We start from the raw sequence: 13512 nt of genomic DNA, 5'->3' as shown, positions 1-13512 counted from the left end.
CCCTTTAATTAACTGCTTTTCCAGCAATATCTAACCCTAAAAGTGTAACCTGGTGGCTCAAAGTAGCAGTTCATTGTTATGGCTGTTATACAGAGAGTAACTCTTTTGAAACACAGCACTGAAGCAACTACTCTGGCTTGAGTCTGTCTGTGAAATGCATCCTCCTTCCATGACTGTGCCAGTTTTCAAGGCTCTGTGTGCCAAGAGCTGGGAATAAAGGAGACCTAGCCTTGGACCTGAAGCTCATGGTATGGAGCTGACAGGTTTCTTTAAAGCCCCACCAGGCCAGTTAACTCTGCAACACTGCCCATCCCCCATTTTCATCTTCCTGGTCCCTTTCCAATCAGTCCTTATCTGCCAATAATTTGCCCCAATAATTTCCTTTCCTCCTCAGCTCATTTCTTATTCTGGAGGCTTGTTGTAGGTCAGGCAGCCTGATCTGTGCCCACCATCTTCTGCCATTGTACTGCTGCAACTCTGGGAAGCTGGACTATTCAACTATTTTTAAAAACTCTTCAGAGCAAATCTTTAAATAAATTTCATCTGATTAAAATATAAATTTAAAAACTAACTAACCGAGCAGGGAAACCATTTAATCTCTCATCTAAAGAGAGCCTATCAAGAGTGAAAGGGATGCCTCTAAGTATTACGCTGACTAGGGAACTACAGTATAAGGTCATGTTGTACCTTTGAAACATGTTCTGGGAGCTTGGTGGATTCCTAAATTTGTGAATACTGTGGTAGTTTATACACTCATACAAGACTCAGTAGAATTTAATTTCCTGAGAGTTACTGAATTTGTTATGAATACATAGCAATGGTTATGCAATAATGCAATTTGAATGCTGAAATTTTGCTTGCTACACTTGGTAACTGAGTTACTTCTGTACATCAGTTTCAACATAATTAAATCTATTTTATACACAATGGAATTTAAAAGCATTATCTAGTCCTAAACTATATGTGGTTATATTGGTATATTCTTTGGACTCTATATAGATTTCACAACAATTCCTATCATGCAAAACAGGGACACACCCTTATGAAAATAAGCTCAAATGTGAATGACTCTTTAGCCCATAACTTACAATTTTTGGTGTTACTATGTTGTTATTATTTTAGTTATATGTACACGTGTTGGATTGAACACAAATAATGTTGATAGCCTTACATTTTGAAGAAAAATATTTGACTGTATCTTTAAAAATACTGTATTGTTTATGCTATTACAGTTGTCCCAATATTCCCCCTTTCCCCTCCCCCCAGCCCCACTAAGACTGTATCTTTACAAAGATATTTGTTGGCCAAGATGTCCAATTAAAAAAATACTAAGTATTAAAATAATAAATACCAACCAACCAACCCTGGTGAGCTCTAAAGACAGCAAACATGCATAGGACCTGGAAGGAGCCTCTTCCACACCAGGATTTCCTCATTTCCTGAAGCGGTGACTTCTCTTCCCCGGCCAGTTCCAGGAACCGGACTGGGGTGAGATCTGCACCCGGTTTAGCTGTGAGACCGACTGGCAGCAGGGGGCGCCTAGCAAGGACGGGTAGCTTGGGCGCTTAACAATTGGGGGAACTTCTGTTGGAGCAGGGCCAGGCCGGAAGCCCCAGAGCCTAGGAGGTGGCGCGGGAGCACTCCCCGCCCTGGCAACGTCCGCCATCGCGACCCGCATCGCGACCCCCTGCGCAGCCAGAACGCCAGCACCCGAGGGGGTCTAGGAGCATCCGGGTATCTGAGGCCTCGGGAGAGGTGAAGGGCCTTAGAGAAGGAAACGGCTGCAGTGCCCCAGTCCGTCCACCAAGCTAGGAGCGCGAGTACTTGTGAAGCGCCGGATTAAGGCAAGCGCGCCAGCAAAGCGCTCCGCAGCTGGGACCCCCTGCCCATTTGGTTTGGGGTAAGAGGAGGGGTCTGTATCTCTGCTGCTGTGCGTGGGCGCCCTCTGCCTAGTTTGGTTTGGCCTCGCGCAGCCCCTTCCCTGCCGAGGGTTGCTGGTGGGACGGGCGGCTGCGGAGTAGACAAGATAGTAAGATGGACCGATCCCGCCCATACCTGTTTCAGCCTCTGATGATCCTCACCCGCCGCCCTCCTGGGCCTTCTGTCCACCTTGGAGCCTCGCCATTATTCGGTATAAGGGTATAAGGTGCTCTGCAGGAGGACGTCCAGGTTGAAAAAAACGGTCCTAAGGCTCCCATAAAACTCTCCGGACTCATCCTTCCCTGCTGCTGCATTTTACAGAAAGGAGTCCCGACCCAAATAGGGAATGAACCGGACCAAGGTCACACTGTACTGCTGCTTTCCAGTCCCGGGCCCTGAGCACTACTCCTCTCTCCGCCATATCTCCTCTTGAGGCCCCGCACCACTCCTAACGCTCCGGTGCCCCCCAGGAGGCTCTGTTCTCAAGGACGTGAGGAATGCTCCCTTCCCTAGTACTGTGGCCTTGGGAAGAATGCTAGACAGAGGTCAGGCCTCCGGTACAGCTGTCTTGAGCACTAGCCAAGCCGGCGGCTGCTGGAGTACTGGGTGAGCCACAGGACTGGGAAAGGAAGAGGACCAAGCAAGGTGGCAGCGCTGAGGGGCAGGCTTGGGAGTCTAGTGTAGGGGAGGGAGGACGGGAGCCAAGGGGGCCCAAGGGTGGAAATGTGGCGGAGCTTCGTGGGGCACGCGCTTCAGCCAATGGGAGCTCGGCTCTGGGCGAGCCCCTGCGGCCACCGCCTCAGGCCCGCCTAGGAAAGTTGGCTCTGAGATTGGCTGCGTGGTACTGCGTGCGGCGGCGCCTGCGCATTTCAGGCGTCGGACGCTCTGCTCCGCGGTGGAAGAAGGCTTGAGACCCAGCGGTTTGGGGCGGTCTTTGAGCTTCTGGTGCAGGTCTCTGCTGGGAGAGCGGTTGTTGCTGCTGGTGTAGTTGAGCTCTGTGCTGTTTTTTCCAGCTGGTCATAGAAATTCTGAACATAGTCAACTGATGTAGAATCTCCGTTTAACCTTGCACCCCACTGTGAGGGGGTGCAGAGGCAAATAATTCATTGCAAATGGCCACCTGCAAGCCTCTTGCTGCTGGGATCCTGTATGACGCAGCTAATGTACTTTCTACCCAAGCGTTGGCTTCCGGTCCGGTACAGGGCATATACCCGTGGTGGGCAAGGAAGCTGACTTCTGAAATGTGTGTAGCTTTCATACTCTCTGTCCAATACACTTTTCTAGAGCCTCCGATTCCTGTCAGGCACCATAATAGATACTTTGCAGGAGCCAGAAATCGGTGGTACAACAGGTGGGTCCTTTGTGTGGGGCACTCACAGTCCAGGTGGGGATTGGTAGTTACATGGGTGTTGTGAATGGTTGTAAACAGAAATACATACCTCTAAATAGTATCCTCTCTAGGCAAGTGCAGTTACAGATGCACAGAAGCAAGTAGTGAAATGTGAATTTGGGGAGAGATTGATTTTTTGACTTAGAGATCAAGAAATACATTTTGAAGGAGGTGTTAATTTGAAGACATCTTGAAGGAGGTGTTAATTTGAGTCAGTAGGACTTGGTCAGATGAAGAAGTCAGATTTTGTATAGGATGAGCAAAACCAGTAAATTGGAAAAGTATAGGGCTTGTTGAGGGATGGTGTAGCAAGTGGTATAATGAGTAGATGGAAGAAGTATAGCTGGAGATGGGATTTGAAGGGGCCCTGGTAAGGATCAGGTTTCTCAGTGTGTATACTCTGATTCAAAATGTGGTAAGCTCTTATGATCAGAATGTCTTCTTAATCTGTCAGTTGGATTGACTTGGTCTGCAACAAAATCTTGAAAATATCTGTAATTCTTTCTTCTTCCACATCTTACATTTAATTTGTCAGCAAATCATAGTAGGCTCTACCTTCAAAACATAGCCAGACTGACCACTTCTAATTACCTCCAAGGTTTTCACTAGGGCTAGTAGCCCTTTATGTCTCCCCAGGGGTGAGTAACTTTCATCATTTCACTTGAGTTGTGCAGTATGCAACCCGCATGGTTGTACACTGTGGCCCCTGATTACTGCCATAGCTTCTTAACCCACTGAGTTATCATATTAAAACATAATTATGATCATGGTATCCTTCTGCTGAAATCTCTTAATGCATTCAAATATTACGTGCCTACTGTGTACAGGGCACTGCTAGGTATTGGGATAAAATGATAAATGAAACAGACAAAATCCCTTGGTCTCATATTTTACATTCTAATAGGACTAGAAAATAAGATAAATAAGCACAATACATGTAATGCTATAATGTAAGTTGCCAAGGAAGAAAAAAATGGAAGTAGGGAAAGGGGATACAAAATGTCAGGGTGGGATTGATATGGTGGCCAGGGGATGTCTTAGTGAGTAAACATTTGAGTAAAAGACTAAGGAAGAGGATGAGCCCTGTGGATAGTGAGGGGAAGAATGTTCCAGGTAGAGGGAAAAGTACAGGCAAAGGCCCTGAAGCAGGAGCTTGCCTGTCATGTTCCAAAGACAGCAAGAAGGCCTTTGTGACTGAGGTGCTATGAACAAGGGTGGTGAGATCTGAGAGGCACGGAGACCCAGATCATGTAGGGCCTTGTAGACAGTCTATACTGTTTTTGGCTTTTATTCTGAGCAAGAATTTGGTGCAGGAGTGACATGGTCTGATTCCTTTCTTTCTGTACCTTTACCCTTTTCCTGCATTTTTTATTTTTCTCAATTACAGTTTATTTTCAATATTATTTTGAATTGATTTCAGGTGTACAGCATAGTGATTAGACAATCATACTTTACAAAGTATTCCCTCCAATATTTCCAGTGCCCACCTGCCACCACACATAGTTATTCCAGTATTATTGACTATATTCCCTCTGCTGCACTTTACATCCCCATGACTATTTTGTAATTACCAATTTGTATTTCTCAGTCTTTACATCTGTTTCACCCAGTCCCCCAGCTCCTGACATGGTCTGATTTCTATTTCACAGGATCATACAGGCAATGTTGAACAGTGTCTGAAGTGGGGCGAGGATGCTTCAAAGCAGGGAGCCTAGTTGGGAGACTGTTGTAATAATCCAGGCAAGAAGGGATGAAAGCTTAGACAAAGATGATAGCAGAGGGAAGTACTGCTCAGAGCTCATCAGCCACAGTCTCTGGAGCCAGCTATGCAGCTGCCACTATTATTATGGCCCATTATAAAGCTGCTGACTCAAAGCATGAGCAGTTCTGGAGTTACTTTAAGACTTCAAGGGTGCTGAACATGCTGACAGGTATTAGTAACCTTATATGAAGAATCAGAGATACCTAATAGTGCTTTGGATTTTTTAAAGCATCTAGGAGCTGCTAGCCCAGAAAATCTAGAAATAGAACTGCTTCACCTAGAATGGGCAGAAATGAAGGAGAAATATGAAACTATTGTAGAAGAAAATAAAAAACAGAACAAAGCTTGCTTGGTATGAATCACAGGAGGAGAAATGTGCTGAATATTATTCTTCTCGGTTAAAAAGACCCTAAAAATAGTTTTATATGACTTGAATAGTTTATATAGTGTATAATCTTCTGAACACATGCTATAGAACATTTAATATGTGAGATTCACCTATTACACATCAATTGTTACAAACACATGTTCTTAGAATCACCGATAAAAACTTGTGCGGGGGTGGGGGGTGCTCCACACACAGGGCCCTCCCAGCTGCCACGGATGAGAATAAGTCTACCAAGACATGATCTGCTTGGGGAGGAAAAGTGGCTGATCCCCCCACAAAAACTCAATTTTGAGGGGGTCTTAAAAGCAAGAGGATACACAGTGTATCCTGAAAAATAAACCCAAACAGCCATCTAATTGTTTACCTTAAAAGACATTCTGTTGAGAGAAATGCTTTGGCTGAAAGAAAAGACATTCTGTGTATTAGTCTGACTAGGAATTATGGTACTACATAGTTTGTTTTAGCCAGGGAAGGTTAGCATGGAGCTGTTCCTTGGTTAGTTTAGGATATGAGCACATTTCTTTAAAATGAAGATGATACTGTTGTTTATATTTTCTGTAGGTGTTAGATGGGACCAGGGTCTCAAGGTCTGGGCCATTTTTACTAAATGCTATGCTTGCTAAATGTTAAAATGTAGCACAGTATTGTGCAGACCAACTGGAAGCAGGATGAGCTTGACAAAAACCCAACATGGTAAGTGAAGCCAACTGCAAAGAAGAAATCAGCATGTAATGATCAAGTAGTATATATAAGCAATGGCTAACCCTCCTTTCAGTGAGACAGCTTTGGATATGAATCCTTTGTCTCCTTTACTTGCTGCAAGTAAATAAAACTACCTTGCAACAACCATGTTTCATACTTGACTAGAACATCTCAAGCAGTGAACCCCTTAAGTCCGGTAACATAGGCAGCTGGAGAGATCTGTGTGACGTGAAATACTTTTGCATGGGTTCCCATTTAATCTTTTGCTTGTTTATATAATACAGAACATATAACTCTTCTTTGCCACCACCAAGCGTTAATTAACCATTGTGTGTGCCAGTTTGAACTCTGACATCACAATTTCATTCTATGCAAGCTTGCCCTATCTGATAATGTTGCCTTGCTTGCTCTGTGCTTCAGTGGGTCCTACTCGCACACTGGCCTTTTCATGCTGCTTTTCAATTTGCTATAATAACAAGTTACCCTAATTGTAATTTATATAACTAAATGGGAGCACCCTTTTCCCCTGCCTTATTTAGTTGATTAGTTGAACACAGAACAGAGACAACATTAAATTCTGGATTTACACACAACTTGGAATGAAAAGGGTGATGTGGAAAATTATAGCTTGCAAGTATAATTATACAGTGCTTCTTTTCTTCCAAAGTATTTTTCTGGTCTTGAATTCATTTTATCTTCATTGTCCCTGTGAAGTAGGTAGGGTGAGTATGAGGAGAAGCTTGGGTGCTAAATTTTTAGGCCAAAGACAGATATTAACAGAAATTATTTACTAACTGAGAATCTTTGGCACATCAGTTAACTGCTCTGAGATTCATTTTCCTCATCTGTTAAATGAGAAGAATATCATTTTGCTGTGCATAATGTGCACTTTTTTGCCCAAATTTTTGAGGGAAAAATAAAGATGTGCATTATACAGGGGTAATACTAATTCCATAGCTATAAGTGTTTTTAATTCTTTTATTTATGCTTATGCATTAAAAGTAACTCTAGAAAGCAATAATGATATCTGTATGCAAAATAATACCCTTGAATGTGATAATCGGTTTTGTTTCTAAATATAAATAAATAAGTCATTGAATTAAAAAAATAAAACAACTGGAGGGTAGGAGTATAAGGGGACTAAATGGTAATGGAAAAATATAATAAAGATTATATAAAAATAAAAAAATAAAAATACAAAGGTGTTTTTCCTGAAAATTTGGGCCAAAAACATAGGTGCACATTACACACTGGAGTGCATTATACAGAGCAAAATACGGTAATACCTGTGCAGCCTACCTCACAGGGTTGTTGTGAGGGTCAAATGGAATGTATGTGAAAGATTTGTAAGTGGTAAAGCACTGTATTCTCTAAAAAAAAAAAAAATAGTAGCAGAGGATCCTAGACATATGGTGAAGGTGGTGTCAGGGTTGGCTGATGATAGCTTGGCTGTGGGGTGTATGAGAAGGAAAGGAGTCAAGAATGAAGAGGATGTAAAGGAGCAGATGCTAAGGGCCATAACACAAGCTCAGTTTGGACGGGTGACATTTGCAACACCTATTCAACATTTAAGTGGAGATGTTGGTTGGGCAATTGGATATATAAGTCAAGTTCAGCGGAGAAACCTGGTTGGAGATAAACATTTGGGAATTGGTAGGATGTTGATCATATTTAATGCTATGAGAGCTTGCCATGGTAGTGAGAAGAGGCCAAGATTGCAGCCCTGAGACTTCATCGCTTAGTGGTCTGACCTGAATTCGGTAGGCAAGCCCTGTTCTCCTAAAGATGGAATTCCTACTTACTCTGGCAATTGTAATTTTGGGAGCTCTGGTAACACTTTCCCCCAGGGGAGGCCAATTTGTAACCATATATGTATATATAAATAAGCCCTGGCTGGTGTGGCTCAGTGGATTGAGCACCAGCCTGTGAGCCAAAGGGTTACTGGTTCAATTCCCAGTCAGGGCCCATCCCTGGGTTACAGGTCAGGTCCCCTCTAAAGGGTGCACTAGAGGCAACCACACATTGATGTTTCTGTCCCTCTCTTTCTCCTTCCCTTCTCTTTCTAAGAGTAAATAAATAAAATCTTTAAATAAATAAATAAACACACACACACACAGACTAATTTTTGTTTAGAATCCATAACTTTACTTAGATTAACCTGTAAATCCACTTAGTTCACCCTAGATGTCGTAAGACAGGAGTGTCCCACCTTTTGGCATCTCTGGCCCACACTGGAAGAAGAGTTATCTTGGGCCACATGTTACATACACAAACACTTAAAAACTGATGGAAAAAAAAGATCTGTCCTAAATTTTTGTGATATCTGCCACCACAGATAAGCAAAAAAGTCAGCATAATAACCCTAATTATGCAGCAGCCCTTTCAATAATCTTTTAAAATAAGCAAGTCCCAAGTTTGTGATCACTAATATAGAAAATGTGTATATCTAAATAATAAAACTTAGTATAAAGCAAAGTGATGTAAGTACATTTACAGTTTTGTGTTGGACCGAATTCATAGCCATCCTCAGCTGCAAACAGCCCACAGGCATGGGCCACGGATTGGACACCCCTGTAAGGTTTGTGTGACTGTTATCTTGTAATTTTCAAAGCATCTAACAGAAAGGCTTAGTAGCTATTTGTTCTGTATGTACACCACCCCTGACATTGAAGATTGCCAGAGTGGTTTATAGGAATAAGCCCAGGGTGCCTTGCAAGACCAGGGGCCAGCTCAGACTGCCTGAAGCCAGCCAAAGTAGCCTGGAGGACCCTCTACTGACCTCCTCCTGAACTATTCTTATCATACCCTCATTATAAACTAACATCTTCTACCATTTTTTAATATGTGACATACGTATAGGCATGTTTTCCAACTGCACATGCACAGGAACATTCCCACGTACATGTGGGATGATGATTCTCACCTTGAAGTGTATGCATGATTTCCCTGAATAAAGATGAATTGTTCATGGATGTGCCACTTTGGGAGTGAACCCCTGGTGTATCCTTGCTTGCTAGCTGGAAATAAAATTTGTTCCTTCTCATAAAATCACCTCAGAGTTTACTTTTGGCTAGCAACTGTAGAGGACGAGGTTCAGTCCAGTAGCAAACCAAGAAGTAGAGAGAGTGGGACCCATGTTCCTGTTATCATTATAAAATCTACAGTGTGGCATTCTCAGAATGTGGAACAAGTGTAAGAATTAATAATAATCTAAGAAAGAACCTGCTTTCAGTGGGTTTTAGCCAATATTGTTTTGGCTGCAAGTAACAGAAACTCAAAGCTGCTTAAATCCATATGGAGAATAAAGACTTTGCATACTACACAGAGCTGAGGGATAGGAGAGCACCACAGCCTCATATGCAGTTCTGCCTGTCAACCTATGGTTGGCATCAGTTCAACACCAACAGGAATCCCCAGTTTGGGATGGAGTGAAGAAAAATGTTATTCAGTGCAAGCAGCTCAATTGTGATATAGCATGGCTATAAGAACAGCACCACTGTGAGAACAGCTTAATGATACTACAGCTCAATTATGAAGCAGCACAGCTGTTAGGAGGCACTGGAATGAGGCAGCCCTGGGGCCAGCCCCTCTCTGGCTGAATAGCTCTGCTCTGCTCTGCTCTGTTCTAGCCTGGTCTGGTCTGCTCTGCACCAGTTAGAAATCTCTAGGGTTTCAGCAGAGAGACAGAGTCTTCAGTGGAAAGGGAAAGTATGCTTCTAGAGCCAGAAGGGAGCTGACTTTAATATAGGCAGAAGTCCCTGTCTCTGGCCCCTGATTGGTCTGTCCTCATGCGAATGAGGACTCCAAATCCTCATAAGTTTGATTGGTCCAAAAAGCATGGTCCTGATTTGTCAGAATGAAGCTGATCTGATTGGATGGTGAAGGTGCTGATGGAGCTATAGCTGTGCAGTTCTAATTAGATGGGGAAAGCCTCAGTCTTATTGGTTGAAATAGAATTCCAGGAACTCCTATGTAAGGTCTGACTCAGATGGCAGAAACACAGTGCAGGCAGTCAGTTCAGTGCAGAGGCAAGTGGTTCAGTGCAGGCTTCTCCCTGAAGTGCAGTTTGCATGAGAGGCCCCTGTGTGGAAATGGCTGATAGGCTCTGTTTTTTAAATTTGAGCCTAGTTAGCCACCAGGAGCCCTTCTTAGTAGGCATTTTCTTTCTAAGGATCCACATGCTGAATCGCACTCTCTTGTTTTTTTCTCGCTCTCTCCACCTCCAACGCCATTCCTTTCTGCATGTGTACCTGGCTCTTCTTTCTCTGCAGATTGGCTTTCTCCATCTCTCTGTGGCATTAGGCCCAATGTAGCATAACTGCCCCCTTTCTCCACATGTTCCTGCCCCACAGAGGCTGATCTGCATTCTTTCTCAGTCAGTGCCAGGGGACAGAGTGATGGAGTCATCTTTGGTCAAGTGTCTCTCCCCGACCCAGTACGTCATGGTTGGAGGGAGGTCTCACTGTGCAACTACAGCTGCAGAGGCCAAATCATGGGGGTGAAAGGCAGGTCTGAGAATAGGGATAAAGTGATCAGGACAGACATCCAAAAGATGACCACTGCAGAGAATGTTTGTGAAGTATTTCCTGGAGAGAACTGGCCATCTCCTAAATCTAATCTGGGGACTGGAGTGCCTCAGACTAATCCAAATGTCAGCATTAGGTTTGCCAAATTAGCATCTCTTAAATACAGGTACACAAGAGTCATTGCTTTATTTACGATAAAACGGTGGTGAGCACAATGTCTACTATATCATTTGATATTCCTATGTAATGCTTTTAGACTTTTGTTCCATAATAGTTATTTTTCTAAGGAATAACAGGCATCTTTTTGAATGAGAGCTTTGAAACTTGTCAGGGTGCTCTTTTGCAGGGCCTCAAGGAAGCCCCCATTAACTGTGCAGTTAGCAGGCATAGCTAAATTGAGCTGGAACTTTTAGGCAACACTATATATATAATAAGCAATCAGAAGAGAGATGGCCAAAGGATAATATGTATCTATCTGATGAGGAATCTGGTGAGTTTGAGATTCCCATGGTGTCCAGGCGGTTAGCAACAGTGATCTGGGTAGGCTTAAGATAGTAAGTGAAAATTGTTTGTATTGAGTTCAACCATAACTTAGCTGCCTAGCTAAAACACTAGGCTGACCAAATGAAACAGCTAAGTATAGTAGAGACTGCCAGTTTTTAGGCTTTGGGGTCTCACCTTAGCTGGTCTTAAGGTCCTCAGTTTGGGATTCCTACATGGTATGGTTCCTGCCTGAACCCAGATTGCCCACCCCAGTGGGACAGGGCCTTCCCTTCCCACTTGGTTGTGCCAAGGCCCATTCAGACTTCCTGTCCAGAAATAAGTGACTTCTCTTTCCTGCCTAAGGCCTGCCTTCTATGTTACTTGTTTCTTGATGATGCCCCACCTTTTTCAAGGATGTCAGTACTGGGAATGTCTGTCCCTTGCAGGGGACACCTTGACCCTGACCCACAGGAATAAACCCAGCTATGTCATCTGTAAGATAGTCCTGTCCAAATGCAGCAATGGAGCCCAGCATCAGGGCAAGGATGCACACTGTATTTTCGGTTAGGGGTGCTCACAGGTTACAATGGGTTATGCATTGAAAATTGAAAGGAGGTGCTCCTGAGAGCAGATGCAAGTGTTTTCAGTGAAGTTTATTCCAGATTACAATTGACGTGGGAGAATTTTTATTTTGCTACAGTGTCTTATAAATCTGGTTGCTGGGAATCAAGACCCCCTGTGTCAAGTCTCCCTGGGACAGCTCATTGAATTCAAAACTAAGGAGACTGTCTCCCAAACCCCACAATTCCTCTGCCATTCTCTGGCATCTACTTCCCACAGTCATTTCTAATTCTAAACCAACAGGCAAGTGAGGGGCATTTCAAGTTTGAGAATTTAATATTTACAGAGAATGAAGCCCAGCTCAAGGCATTAAGATGGCAAAGAACCCTGGAGAGTGTATGGGAATCCCCCTGCCTATAGTACTGTTTGGAGTGAAAATAGCAATGTTTTTAAGAAACTTAAAAAAAGAAGAAAAAGATTTACAGGTCTACCATTCTGCATATGAGACAGCATTGTGAATAGTGCATTCATTATTCAAGGAGCTGAGCTTTTGTGCACTTTATTTTGACTCCAGCACTTTTGGATATTGCTGACTATGAGGAAAATAAAATTCAAAGCAGACCTCTATTTGGAGATAATATTGAAGCATTCTCTGCCACAAGTATTGAACATAAGGGATAGAAAGGTCTTTAATTATAGATGACTGGATTTGAAAACACCCAGTGGTGGTGACCTCAGACTCCAGTTCTGGTGAGAGAAGGTGAAGATGTGTGTGCTCAGCCAGCTGGTCTGTGCTTGGGTAGGGTGGAGGTCACCCAGTTAAACAATCTGAGTCCAGCATGGGCATGATGGGCATTGGCCTTCCATGGAGAGCCAGCCTGGATGGGGCCAGGGTCTCTGAGCACACAGATTATACCCATTCAGCAGAGACTCACTGCGTGCTTCCTTGGTGCCAGGTTTCTTCTGGGCATGGGAGATTCTGTGAAGAACAAGATGGACAAGGCACCTGGACTCACCAAGCTTATGATCTAGAATGAGAAGATAAAGTAATGAAATAAGATATTAATTTTGGATTGAAGAGTGATCTTAAAGAGTACCACCTCTGTGTCTTGCATGGGGGGTTGAGGACAGGCTTTGTGAAGTCTGAAAGCCCAGAAGAACTCAGTCATCTACAGTGAGGAAGAGCAGGAACCAGGGCCTGAGGTGGGAAAGAGCTTTGCATACACAAGAAACTTCCAGACGGTCAGTGTGGCTACAATGTGGTGAGCCCAGGGGAGTGCAGTACTAGACAAGGTTAGGAAGGAGGCAGAGGCCGTTCCAACAGGTAAGGGAAGGAGGCTTTTAGGTAAGGGAGTCACATAACTTGACTGCAGTGCTGGCAATGGAGTATGGAGAGTAGGAGCCAAAGGGGAAGCAGGAGCCTACTGCCTGATCCAGGAAACATCACATAAACCAAGAGATCCTTTTTGTTTTCCTATTGTGAGTATTAAACAGGTTAAACCTTATTTGCTTTCTGTTGGGAACTGCCCTGCCTGGTATCAGAAGCTGTAACCCCACCAAGGCTAAGGCTGAGGGAGTAGCCTTGGACTGTAAGCCAGCAAGAAGACAAAAGCTTATCTCCCTGGCAGGAGTGCTGCTTCTGCTGCTTCATTCATAACTGAACCCCAAAGCTTGGTCGGTTAGCCAATGATGGGTAAGATTCCTCAAGGGGGGAATGATCTAAGACAGGCACGATCACGTGGGAGGCCCCCAAGAAAGGACTTTGGGGGCTACAGCAAAA

The 13512-nt window shown here is 43.8% G+C and overlaps 1 protein-coding gene and 1 pseudogene across 2 annotated transcripts in view; both read left to right on the top strand.

Annotated features, from left to right (window-relative positions):
• Window positions 1-1528: 1528 nt before the first annotated feature.
• The window catches only part of BDH1 (3-hydroxybutyrate dehydrogenase 1), a 39618-nt gene continuing 27634 nt past the window's right edge, over window positions 1529-13512 (top strand). The window contains exon 1 of one of the 2 annotated variants that reach the window (XM_045851655.1): window positions 1529-1844. The gene's annotated coding sequence lies outside the window, so the exon portion shown is untranslated. Of the gene's footprint in view, window positions 1901-13512 lie in introns of both variants that reach the window. The other variant, XM_045851654.1, reaches the window with a different exon arrangement.
• LOC123827454 lies at window positions 5097-5485 on the top strand (annotated as a pseudogene).

Source organism: Phyllostomus hastatus, unplaced genomic scaffold (assembly GCF_019186645.2).
Source record: "Phyllostomus hastatus isolate PE091 unplaced genomic scaffold, TTU_PhHast_1.1 phas_contig_86, whole genome shotgun sequence".
NCBI classification, from domain to species: domain Eukaryota; kingdom Metazoa; phylum Chordata; class Mammalia; order Chiroptera; family Phyllostomidae; genus Phyllostomus; species Phyllostomus hastatus.
This window is presented reverse-complemented; position numbering and strand designations above follow the sequence as displayed.